The sequence below is a fragment of the Filicampus tigris genome, chromosome 2 (assembly GCF_054856515.1).
Source record: "Filicampus tigris isolate MCC_2025a chromosome 2, RoL_Ftig_1.0, whole genome shotgun sequence".
Classification (NCBI taxonomy): Eukaryota; Metazoa; Chordata; class Actinopteri; order Syngnathiformes; family Syngnathidae; genus Filicampus; species Filicampus tigris.
Genome location: NC_141218.1, coordinates 27,755,464 through 27,768,432, shown reverse-complemented (window position 1 = coordinate 27,768,432; position 12,969 = coordinate 27,755,464). Strand labels below are relative to the sequence as shown.

General features: G+C 39.7%; 2 long non-coding RNA genes across 2 annotated transcripts; both read left to right on the top strand.

The window, feature by feature from the left end:
* Positions 1–3,705: 3,705 nt before the first annotated feature.
* Positions 3,706–4,145, top strand: LOC147151949 (uncharacterized). Its single transcript, XR_015085846.1, has 2 exons — positions 3,706–3,977; positions 4,069–4,145. It is a non-coding gene; the product is annotated as an uncharacterized LOC147151949 (long non-coding RNA).
* A 304-nt stretch (positions 4,146–4,449) lies between these two features.
* On the top strand, positions 4,450–5,839 carry LOC147151948 (uncharacterized). The gene is made up of 3 exons (XR_015085845.1): positions 4,450–4,533; positions 5,155–5,307; positions 5,397–5,839. It is a non-coding gene; the product is annotated as an uncharacterized LOC147151948 (long non-coding RNA).
* The last annotated feature ends 7,130 nt before the right edge of the window (positions 5,840–12,969 follow it).

Sequence of the window (12,969 nt, the reverse complement as noted above, 5' to 3'; positions counted from 1 at the left end):
TGGTGCAGGTAACCTGCCGTCATGTCCGCTCATTGGTGGGAAAAACGAGACAAACGATGCAAGCAGATGTGAGGCGGCATCATTTATCATCATACTTGGTGGGATATTAATGTTGTTGAACCTATAAAAGGTTGAACCCAAACTACATTCCCCAAAGGAAATAATGGAAATTGAAGTCCACTTTTCGCAGGTCAAACAGTATGACATTATAAACGCTTTATTAAAATCAAATCGAACAGTACTGCCATTTGACCAGAATAGAAGCATATCAGTTATGCAGGCAACATGCATGAAATGGCATTTTCATGGGAACACAACAAACCCTAATGAGTGTGAAGATACAACTATTGTTTCAAAGTAGGATTTCAAGGCACAATTTGGTGTCAAGTCAGGGTTATTGTTTGAAAGTAGGGGTTCAAACCAGGACAAGAGTTTTAAAACGTGTTTAACTTTTTCAGACTAAGGTTTCAAACCAGGGTTAGTGTTTCAAGTGAGGGCTATCATTACAAATGAATGTTTCAAACCACAGCTATAATTTCAAAATAGGTTATCAATATGGGGTCAGGGTTTCAAGTAGTGGTGGGCGATATGGCAAAAATATCATATCACAATTTTTTTAAAGTAAAATTAGGATCATGATTTCATCATGATTCTTCTTTTTTTTTACATCGTTTTTGTTAGACTAATTTGCACATTTTGGACCAATTTTTCCTCACCTTAAACATATTTAAAATGTATATAAAACCCTAACAGAAAAAAAAAAACATTTTAAGCCAGCTAAGATTTCTGAACAGGTTTTAATTTGAATAGTACCATTTTTTATCAAAATATGCAGTGAATGTAAACATAAAAGGTAACAACGTAAACATAAAAAAACAGCTCGTAACGCAGGTCTAGTACTTTGAAGAGTATTTCAAACCCCTCGTTTTCCACTGTTTTAATGGGAATCATGTCTTCAGCAAGGTAATAAGTCATTGCCTCAGTTACTTCTTTACACTGCTTGCTTGTCTTTTCATATGGAGTACCCTTGTTAAATGACTGCATTACCCTGGGTTGTGATAGCTTGGAGCTAGTGGCTGCCTCTGGCTACCATGTGTCTGATCTCCGTTTGCTTTTGCTGTTGGCGTAGTTTTTTGGGTGCTGTCTCCGCAAGTGATTAAACAGGTTTGTCGTGTAGCCATCTTACGTCCAAACCGAGCTTCTACAAACTTTGCAAATAACTGGTTTGCGCTTTCTCCTCCGAAAAGAAAAGCCAAACCAAATCGACACTGTGGATGTGGAGTTTCTTTTTGGACCAACTCTGCTTCGTGGTGACTTTTCACTATAGCTTCCCGCTATACAAACAAACAGGGAGGTAGGGAGTGTCACATATAGTGCACTGTGCGATCTGTGATCGGTTAGTCGGGTATGCGTCGTCGTCTTTGAGCCGCCATAGAGCTAAACTGTAGAGAATGTGCCCTGTAGACGATCAAATGATCATTCGGCTTTATGAGATCGTCAACACGTTAAAGTACTTAACAATCTAATATCGTCATATCGCCCACCCCAATTTTCAATTTAGGGTTTCTACCCTGGATTAGAGTTTCAAAATGGGTTTTCAGACCAGGGCTGGGATTTTAAAGCAGTTCAAATTAGTGTTTCAATCCAGGGCTAGCAGTTTCAAGAAAGGGTTTGGCTTTCAAATTAGGAATATCATTTTGAAGTAGGATTTTAAAACAGGTTTACGGTTTCAGATTATTATTATTAAGATGGCTCAAAAAGTACTTCAGGCCTGGGTTAACGGGGGGGTTGTTCAAGTAAAAAAAATGTGCCTCATAGTATTCTGAGTAATATTGAACATGTGAATTAAGCAGAAAAATCTCCAATGTTTTCATCCGTCTAAGTGGACGGCCATTTTGCCTTGTACTAACACATGGCGGTGACTGAAAATGACATCACAGTCCCCCTAAGGGCTCATCTTGCAAACGTCACATGACCAAACCCAGAAAACAGATTAGTCGTGATGATTGTTGCCTGTCAACAACTGAAATAATTCTAATGACATCTAGTGTAAACAATTATGATTACCAAACAAGCCAAATTATTGATTTAAACGACATCCACTCCTTACTTTCACACTTCACCCTCATCACAACCAATTGCATTCAGAGGCAAATTTGAATCTGCTTTAATAACGGCGACCCCTTCGAGTTGAAGAGGAGCTTGATAATAAAGGTGTCATGGTTCGTTTTCAATACAAAATGTCTCTCTCTGCTCTCGGTGAAGGCGAGCACAGAAATTTCATTTGAATCAGTTTCACCTTCAGCCTTGATTCAATCTTTTTTTTTTGTGTGCCGAGCTGTGGCGATTAGACAAAGACAGCTTTTATTTAGACGGCAGGCCCAAAGAAGTTAATTCGAGCCCAGTTCAGAATTCATTAAAGGGATGAGCACGGGACATGTTTTCCCCTGTAGCTAACACTTTTACTGTAGCGTTAACAGTAGCAATAGCATGACTCGCAGTATTAGGTTTAACGGTACTTGATATAGAGGCATCAGTATAAATAGCCAAAAATATTTACTGTAGCGTTAACATCATTAGTCATAGCTTTTGTAGCACAAAGCCTTGGCTGTAGAATTCACTGTAGTATCAGTGACAACTGATCAACAACAATGTGCATCGTCAGCAAGTAGGAAAACAGTATGTAGGGGCATAACTAACATTAAATAACTGAATCATAAGATAAGAATACATTCATATTTTCCCCCGTGAAAAAAATAAGTATTTCTTTCATTAAATCATAAAGATGTCATTTCTTTAGGTACATGTTGAATATTGCTATAATATCTATATTACAATATGCAACACCCATGTCGCATATTGATTTTCCAATATTGTGCAGCCCTACTTGAAATATATTAGAGTTATTGTATATGGCATCTTTAAGTGTCTTTTCAGTATCTTGAGGCCGAATGTCTTCTTTTGTGGAAATCAAAATATGGTCACCCTAATTATTTGTAAATATGTCCACTTTTTCTCACTTATTTGTTCCTTAACGTTTTTTGGCCTCACATTAGTAGCTGTTTGTCAATATTAAAAACACAGAGTATGGTCTCATGAACACAGCCAGTTCTTCTGAATGTACTCGAGTAGCTACAGTGCTCCCTTAGAACGCTAGTCTCTTTGTAATTGGAACTGCTGAATGTGAATGTCCTACCGGCTCCGACATATTTCTGTAAAATGATGAAAGGGAAAAAACAAAAGCCATTTTGGTAGCAATATAAAATGCATTTTGGGATATATTCCCAGCCACATGTTTACAAGTAACCAACTGATGCATCCTTGGTTTAAGCTAGCACACAAGAACAATATCTGGGTATTTCCTGCATTCATGGTTTATGCATACTTTTAACTGGAACTGGACTTGAGACGTGACTGATGATGTTTCACGAGATCATGAGGATGTAAGAACAGCAATTGAGAAACGGCTGGTGTTACTGAGCATTTAACATGATGGCGAATAAAAACCGAGCCACGCCTTGTTGACTGAGCTGATTTGGATGCTGATTGGCTGAAACGAAAAGGGATGGGGCAAGCCGGCGAGACCAGCTGAGATTGCAAGGTAATCAGAGTCTCCTGGAAGGGGGGGAGGGCCTATGGGCAAAGGAAGTTGCTCTAATGAACTACCAGCATCAGTCCAATAATGAGTGTGGGGGTGTGCGTGTTTGTGTGTGTGTGCATGTGTGGACTTTTTCCACACAGCAGGAGTCACTGTAGAGGACTTCATTAAAGGAAAACACATCCTGTCCTACCACCCTATACGCCGCTGTCGCATAGTGGGGGACTCCGGTGATCAAAACAGCGCCTCAGTTAATGGAATTAGAGCTACCATCAAGAATATGCAGTCAATTCATTTCCCTCCTCGTTACTCAAGCCCAGCTGAACAAATTGAACCCTCGCCTTTGTGTGTGCACGGAGCCTAGCTGGCTATAAAGCGGGTACAGTATATTATGATTTTTTTTTTTTTTCATAATCTAAAAAAGTTCCTGGGTGTCTTAATAACATGTCTGTGACTTATTTTTGTCACAGTACAGTACAGTGGGCATTTTACTAAAAACACACCCTCAGGGCTCAGATAACCACCAATCATGGCTAGCAGAAAACAGGTGAGCGCTTTTTTTTGTGTGCCGAGCTGTGGCGATTAGACAAAGACAGCTTTTATTTAGACGACAGGCCCAAAGAAGTTAATTCGAGCCCAGTTCATAAAAAAACTGGCCGCCCCCTGAAATGGCTAAAAACGGGTGGATTTTGCTGCTTAACTCATATTTCATACTAATCATATTGCCTTGTTTCAACTTGTGGGTCTGTATAGAACAAATTCTTGTAAAAAATATTTTTGGGTTCCACTTGATCGCACAAACCTTTTGATGGTGATCTTACGTTCAACATGTTTTTCTTTGCATGTATGAGAAAAAAAAAAGAGAAGACGACGACAACAAAGAAGAAGAAGCCGCCGCCACCAACAACGGACACGCAGCAGCAGCAAGAGCAGAAGTATTGACACTATTTTGCAGAGCTGGGCGTTTTGCTAAAAATTGAGCGTCTGTTATTCGTCATCTATCCGTAGCGTGGCTACCCTTCTATCGTCTGCAATTCGCCTTTTATTCCGGGGGGAAAAAATAGTACCTATAGGCCGGTCCGCCTCTATATTTAAACGAGCGTCCGTCGGCGAGTCCGACTACACTTTCAGTTGCACCGTCCACACACACCCCTGCTGGAAGATATTTGAACAGAAATAGTGACTCACTGCACTTTGGGAGCCTGCCTGCTTACTTTAACAGCCTGGTCCCCCACTCAAATCTGTTCCCCAAGCAACAACAACTCACTATTTTTTCCCCGCGCTCGCCGAGACTAATGACGGACTGCCGACGGATGGCGGACTAAATAAAGTGGTTTCCGTCTATGCTTAATCCATCCATCCATCCATCCATTATCCATACTTAATCCATCTATTTTAAAACATTTTCCATCGTTCGTCAACCGTCAGCAAAACGGGCGTCCGTCATAGACGGATAGACGGAACGCCCAGCTCTGATAACGCAATACGTTTTCAGGTTTTCTTGTGTTATTTCCCAATGAAAATAAATATTGCAAAATAATGCAATGTGATTTTAGGAGGGGAAATAAAGACTTCCCCTTCCGGGTCATAGCTGTTAGTGTACAGTGGCACTGGCATGACGGCTTTGAAGAAAAGGCAGTGCATGGTTCTCATGGTTGCACTCTAGAGATGTCCCAGACAAGGACATCCTTAGCATGCAAAGGGATAAGGTATGTACTAAATGGTAACAGTTAGTTAACAAAAAAAAATTGCTATCCATCATTTTCCTAAACCCCATATACTGTATACTTTATTGCAGATTACACACGCAAGACTGGCTGGGCGTGATTCTGTCAGTCGTCAGTGAAATGGGCGTCCTGTGGCTTAATCCGTGGTATTACATGTGTTGAATCACTAGAGGGCAGACTACGCCTGTGAGTACAATGTTACTACAGGGAACGCACATGAAAAAGAAAAAAAAAGGACTCTACAGTGTAGTTGCAGGCAGTTAATAAAGGCGGCAACGTGGTATCGCAGAAGTGAACAATGGTCTTTCTTTTCAAAAGAACCCAACAACACGCAAGTCTGTACTTGACCCGGTCAGGGACGAAAACAGGGACCGACAAAAACTCACTTCTGTCCTTGCTTAGTCTGTCCTCTTTAAAAAAAAAAACTTCTCGTCCTCGTCCCCATTTTGGAGAGAGTATCCTTACATCCCTGAGTCAAGTTCCATCCGAAGACCGTTTCGTCCCTGGGACGGAATGCCCATCTCTGGATATAACATTGGTTATCACAAGTAAATGTATACACAGGCCTGATTGATGAGATAGTCTGTGGCACTTTTCCTTACCGTGCATTGCTACTGGTGGTCAGGATAACATTTTTAAACGATTGAAATTTACAGGCTTGGCTCCACTTTGGCCTGTATAGAACACATGATGCCACCATGTTTTTGCGCAAATGCTCATTTATCAGCATGTGAATAAACTGGTCTTTGACGCTTGTTAATTCATCATCTGAGCAGTAAGTGTGAGTGTGTGTGTTGGTGGGGGATGGGGTGTACATATATAAATCCGAGCCAAAGATGATAATCCATTTTACAAGTCCGCCTGCTTGAAACATTCACTATTTACGCTGGAAGATAAGTTAACGACCCTGCTGGCGACTCCCAGGTCATTTCCACATCCGCAACCATTCCTGCCATTCATATTTGCCGCCACCCTAGTTCCCCTCGTTTGTCAAGTGACTGCACAGATTAAGAAAACTGGTGTGGATATTGATTTGCACTGGGCTTTCGGGGTCCATGTGCGCATAAAATATTAATACAGCGTTGTCTTGGTTTTACTTACAGCTCCAGAATAAGAAATGCAGTCAAGGGTGGCTCAAGCATTTTTTTTCTTCATTTTGAGACACTGCTTTGAAGGCAGACTTTAAACTACAGCTTGTATAGTACAATATGTGGGTGGAATAGATTAGCGGAATGTGAGGTGGCTTTGTCAATTTATATTGGGGAAGGGGTAAAGAAAAAGAAAAAAAAGGAGAAAATGAAGAATGCTAAGGTTTTTTTTTTTTGTCTCTAGCAAAACGATTCTCCTGTCGAGGCTCTTGTGACATCTTCATGTGCTCCTGACAAGGTGGATTAAAACAAAACAAATCCTCTGCAGCGTGGGATTTAGCCTCTACACCAGTGCAAATTGGCACTTCTCTGCAAGTCAGTAATGCCTTTAATACAGCCTCTTAAAAAAATGCTCGTGTTACAGCACTATCTGCTCTGTCGGTGGCTACTTCAAATTGACCCTGCACTAATTGTGTATGAATGACTTAAGCCAATCAGCAGAGACATTTATGTCAGTCATTCACTTTCTATACTGATTATTCGGGGTGTATCAATTAATTTTTTGACCGATACGATACGTATCAATATACGATCCCATTTTTTGTAATGATGCAATTCGATACGATAAAGGATATTTCGATACGGTAACAAGTGCTTTTCTGTAAATAAACCTATACCAATTAAAGTTAACTCCAAATAAACAATAGAATGTGATTTCATTGGATTTCATTTTAAAACTACCTCAGCTTTACTGTTTCCAAAATGTAAAAAAAAAAAAAAAAAAACATTGATATCAAAACAAGCTAGTTCCCTTAATATTCTTGCATAAAGTGAAAAAGAACAAGCTACTTCTCTTTTTATGCGCTAACTTACCTTATTATCAGAATAAGATGGTTCTTCTTATGTTAAAACATCTACTGTGTATTTTGATAAAGTGTGTCATATATCTAAAAAATATTCAACATTCTGTTTTTGTGCAATAAAAAAATATACACAAGTAGAGGTGGGCGATGTATATCGTCATCGATATCATCGGCAATCTTGCCTTCACGATGTGTCATTTTACATTATCGAGTATTAATACTGCCTCGAAAAGCATAACGAGTCAGTCGATGGCCGCAAAGTATGAGGAAATGCTGAAGTCCTCATTCGGCGAATCGGGGTGCATTGACGGCATAGGAGGAGGAAGTGATAATCATTCGCCGAATCAGCGGGCAAGATCCAGTCACGTGACTCTGTATGCGCTGCAGCCGCTTTGTTTTGAGTACGGAGGAGTGTCCAGCGGGGAAAAATAGCAAGGTGCGAGTCCACGTCGTCCGTACTTTCTGTAAATGGTTTGGGGGTTGACAAGACTAACATCGTGGGAATAACATTGTTCGATGTGCCAAAACGGTCACCGTGAAGAGCAATTCTGTTCCACCACGGACCATATGGATTACAAGGAAAACTTGGCGACCGCGCAAGCATGCCAAACAAAAGCTTAGTAAACACACACACATTTAGAAAACAGTCGTCGAGTTGAGCCAACACAAACGCACTCACGCACACACACACGTACTTTAGCGAGCAAGTCATACGTGACAGCCTGGATGTTCGGTTAACATTCGGTTTACATGCTTTTATTCCGCATCATTCAGAACTACCCCGTATTCCTGGGGCATGTTGCGCAAACTACGGCGGCTTATTAGTGTGACGCCAGCATACAGCCAAACATGAAGAAAGTCACAAGTCTGCATATCACAGTGATGAATGAGTGGGAAAATGCACTTTTTGGTAAATTTCAGCTTTGTTATTCAATTTTATTCTGAATACAATGGCCAATGTATGAGAATGGGTCTTGTCGTGACATCTTTTTTTTTCTCTCTCGCTGGGTGACACTTTGCCACACGTCACACATCAAATGCATTTTTTCCCATTCTGATTGCTATAGTTAGCACCTTTTTCTCATTGTGATTGTTCTAGTAGTTGGCAGTGGTACACCAGTACTTACTGCAGCTCAAAATGTCACATCATTATGGAATAACAGCAGAGATATTTAAATGACATAAATACATTATTCCCAAAAATCAAGTCAATAGATAATTTTTTGTTTTTTATTATTAAATATTGTCGTAGAATATCATTATGTTTTGCAGAAGCTGTATTTAGCAATTTAAACGAGATGTTGTTCACAAACGCCGTCTATCCACAACTGGTCTGTGAAGCAAGTGCATATTTAAAATATTTATTGTAGAATATCACCAAATTATCGTTATCGAGTTTTAAAAAAAAATATTGAGATTTATTTTTTGCCCATATCGCCCACCTCTATACAGAAGTATTAAAAATATATTTTCCCATTAAATTAACTTAATGTGATTGATTCTGTATACAGAACAACTGTATGTAATAGTAAATAATTTTGCCAAAGGCTGACATTCTTTTTCAAAAATATCAGCTGCTCTACATTTTCTGGCAGCAAGACACTTCTCTACACGCTCCACAATAATAAGTACTTCTTTGAGCGCAAAAGATTTATGATCGAGTTTTTGAATAAATAAGGCACTAACCCCTTTTTGGTCTGTGCTAAGACCATGTACGGTAGCCAATGCTGATTCATTCATTCAGGTTTGTGATGCCATGGCGACGGCCAAGGCGCATCGACAAATAGTCGTGTTCCCTTTATATTGCAATTACAAAGGGTGCACATGGCAATTGTCGTGTCAAGACGATCTCCTTTCTTTCAAAATCCAACGTGATTCCACAGAAACAAATGCATTGCCTCATCTTAAATATCTCCCTCCTCGCCACCATGATCTATGTTGATCGATTATTATCTGTTATCTTATGTTGTGTATGACGTAAATCCCCAGTGCCGACCAGAAATGATGTGCACAAGAGAAACATGAATTACAAGTTCATTAAAAATAAGATTCAAACCTGAATAAAAAAAAAAAAAAAACACTGGGAATTTTGAGTATGTAATTATTTTATGAATTATATTGATGCATAAGATCAATAACTTCACATAAAAATGATGTTGTGTTGATGTGTGGCCAGTATCGATGAGCACCAGTCCAGTGCCTTTCGATATAATTTGATCACAATCGATGGGGTTAGATTGCGGAGCAAATACATTGATACTTCGAAAAAATAGATGTATAGTTACACCCTACTGATTATCCTGTTCATGGTCACAGGTAAGTTACAGTCGATAAACCTACAAAATATGAAATATCAGTGACAACAGATAGTAGTAGTAGATACTTCAAGAATGTATGTTTTTAAAACATTAGGACCGTTTACAACGCTCTGACACATAATTTGACAATTTAGTGTCTTCAGTGAAAGGAAAGTATCGTAGTCACATACACATATAATGGGTAGTTGTTTTTTTTTTTTTTTGTGTTTTTTTGTTTTGTTTTACAAATTATTGTCCAATCTTAAGTGTTGAAAATGGCTTGCGCCCATTGACGGTGCAGTTAATGGTTGAACAAATGCAATGTTATTGGGGACAGTGTTAAAGTGCTATACAAGTGAAAGTCAATTTACCATTTTCTTAGTTATTAGTAGTGCGGCACGGTGATCGACTGGTTAGCATGTCCGCCTCACAGTTCAGAGGTTGTGGGTTTGGTCTCCGCCCCGGCCTCCCTGGGTGGAGTTTGCATGTTCTCCCCGTGCCTGCTTGGGTTTTCTCTGAGTACTCCGGTTTCCTCCCACATTCCAAAAACATGCATGGTAAGTTGATTGGACTCTCTAAATTGCCCCTAGGTGTGATTGTGAGTGCGGATGTTTGTCTTTGTGTGCCCTGCGATTGGCTGGCAACCAATTCAGGGTGTCCCCCGCCTACTGCCCGAAGACAGCTGGGATAGGCTCCAGCACGCCCCGCGACCCTTGTGAGGATAAGCGGTATAGATAATGGATGGATGGATAGTTATTAGTAGAAAATACCAGGAGAGAGTAAAATTCAATAAAAATATTTTCAAGTAAATATGAATGAAATATGATTTTTTTTCAGTGTATTTGAGCAGGTTCAGCTCTAAAAGCTTCAGCGTCACTAAATGTCTGAAAACCATGACCAATCGTCACCAAAGTTCATATGCACATCCCTACTCATGCCTACTTCAAAATAAAAATTTTTTTTAAAATAAAGCATTTTCGATTTCGATTTTGTGAAGGTGATAATAGCTCAAAAGTAGCTCAAAATTCATGTCACAAATCCAAAATATTGTGCCGATCGCTTTCATATTTTCACAGGTTGAAGTGGACATAAGTAGGGCTGGGCATATAAATTTTGGTGAGGATTGGTCACAATTTTCGGACACTAGCCAACAACTTGATGTGGAAAAAGCAAACCAGGAAACAATAGTAATTGAAGCTGTCCTCCCTTCAATGACGAGCAGAAACAAGCAGTCGCTGCTCATAAATAAGGGGAGTTACAACTTGTGCTCAAAGTCACAAAAACAACCTTAAATCACGACTGAGTTTTTCAGGGGGGTGAATTTTATTACTGACACCATTTTTACATTCAGACCTATTACGTAGGTGCCTATGTTCAGCTCATTCAATGGGGTCTTTAACTACCGTATTTTCCGGACTATAAGTCGCTCTGGAGTACAAGTCGCACCAGCCATAAAATGCATAATAAAGAGGAAGAAAAACATACATAAGTCGCATTTTGGGAGGAAATTGTGCGCTTAACACACATAATTTCCACCGAGCTACGATGCTACATGTAGCAGACAAGAAAGTTACGGTAAGATAACTTTAAACTCACCAAAACGGTTGTATATCGATTAAAAAAGTCTTTTATTTAACCCCGACCATGTAGAATGTTTCCAAGTCTCCAAAAGTATTTATGTATTCGGTCGTAATTATGTCTTCTCTCCTCTGTGCTAAGTGTGCTCCTCCTTACGTGTGTGGCTGCATGATGCAATACCCCAGCCAGAGGCAGGCAACTGCCTGTTTGAGGTTTATTCTTGTTCAACCATCGCCTGTAAGTAACTTAGACAATTGTGTGTAATGAGCATACAACATTTATATAGGAGCTGAATTGTGGATGATTGTACTGTGTTGTTGACTGAACATACTAATCGCTATCGCTAATGCTAATCGCGGTTGCTAATCCTTAGCATGTCTGCCTGTTTGTGGTTCATTCTTGTTCAATCATCGTCTGAAACTAACTTAGACAATTATGTGTAATGACATTTATGTACGAGCTGAATTGTGGATGAGTGTAGGTTGTTGACTGAACATACTAATAAGTATCGTTAATGCTAATCACAATCGCTCATCGTTAGCATAGGCTCATCTTGTTCATGCCTATGAAAATACATGTGTATGTAATGCATAAGTTGATAGTATGTTCTGTTTCTTGTGCAGATTCACAATATGAACAGGCAAGTTCGCTGCACACCTGGAGTCAGTAGAGTTTATGAATGTTTAGCTGTTTGGATAAGCTGGCTTCCTCAACTAGCAAGGCCTTAACAGTCAAATTGTCTTTTGATCATACGGTACTATTTTAATTACTTATTTAACAAAACATTAGACTTTACCCGTTTGAATTATTCATGCATTTTAATAGCTTTTAGGATGTAGCTTATGTTTCTTTACGTGGGTTACAATAACATGTGAAATGATACACAAGTAATTGTCATGGCTTGTTAGTGCTGACTTGTATTTAAGATGTTTTGTCTTCCTCTGCAGGCGCTTTAGCGCTAAATCGCCTGTAGAGGGAGGCACAACATCATAAATACAAGTTAGCACTAACAAGCCATGGCAGTAATGTATTAATAATTTCACATATAAGTCGCTCCAGGGTATAAGTCGCACCCCCGGCCAAACTATGAAAAAAACTGTGACTTATAGTCCAGAAAATACGGTAAGCTTCATGTTGTGTGTTTAATGTGTTTAATTAAAATAAAGTAAAAAACAATAAGCAGCCAGGTTTTGGAATCAAGACAGACTTGCTTACCCAAAGTAATGACTTGACTCGACTTCCTCGAAATTTGGTGGGTACTCCATTTGACTTTCTTGATTTTTGCCACAGTATCTTGGGACTTTTAGTTGACTTGAAAAACTTGAGACTTAAAGACTTGAGACTTATTTTGAACTTGATTTTCTTCCACCACTGATACATGTTTTTGTAAACCAAGTTACTCTTCAGACTGACACGTATGTTTTTGAGAAAATCAAAGACAATTCAGACAGTATAGCTAACAAGTTTTGTAAACATCAGACAATTTAGTCCTTTGTTAAAGGTGTTAGTGGGACGCTGATGCCGCCCGGTCGCCTGTTTTATCATCGCTGAATGCAGATGTCAGTCAGACGCAGTGGGCTCCTCCCCCCTGTGTTTTCATGCCGCATCCTTCAAAAAGCAGCTTTACGTGAGTGGCACCAATGTGCAAAATGCCTTAACGCTCATCTCGTGTCAACGCGACTTGTAAAGCTGATTATGTCTGCCTGCTCTTGTCACGGCGGACCTTACAGCGGCCATATTGTCCTCCGTGACATTGTTGCGGAGCATGCGTTGGGCTTCAGTGGGGATGAGTGGGGGTGGGGTGAAGCTTTGCCAGAG